This window comes from Alligator sinensis, unplaced genomic scaffold (genome assembly GCF_000455745.1).
Source record: "Alligator sinensis unplaced genomic scaffold, ASM45574v1 scaffold866_2, whole genome shotgun sequence".
In the NCBI taxonomy this organism is placed as follows: Eukaryota; Metazoa; Chordata; order Crocodylia; family Alligatoridae; genus Alligator; species Alligator sinensis.
In genome coordinates, this window is record NW_005841900.1 from 3,151,781 (window position 1) to 3,152,156 (window position 376).

Here is a 376-nt window from a genome sequence, read left to right on the forward strand (position 1 = left end):
CCCGCGTCCCGCCCGCTGCTCCCGCTCCGCTCGTCCCTCCCCCCGCGCAGCAGCCGGCCCGAGCTCCGCCGCCTCGCGCTGCCCCTTCTCCAAAAGTTGCAGGTTCTCCTCCGAACTAGTTATCAGGGTTTCATATGGGTGACATCACTCCCCCCGCCAGCCAATGGCCTGCCTCGGCCGCCTCCCACTGGCTCCTCCTCTCTGCCTTTATTAACTCACCCCATGCGCGCACACACCCCCTTCGCCCGGCTGGCTGACGGGGGGGGAGGTGCTGGGCTGGGAGCTTCGTCTGCATCTACATCTGGCAAAATAAAAAATAAAAAAAAATGAAGCGAGTGGCAGGGGCCATGAATGCGTTCGCCCTCCCCTCCTCGGC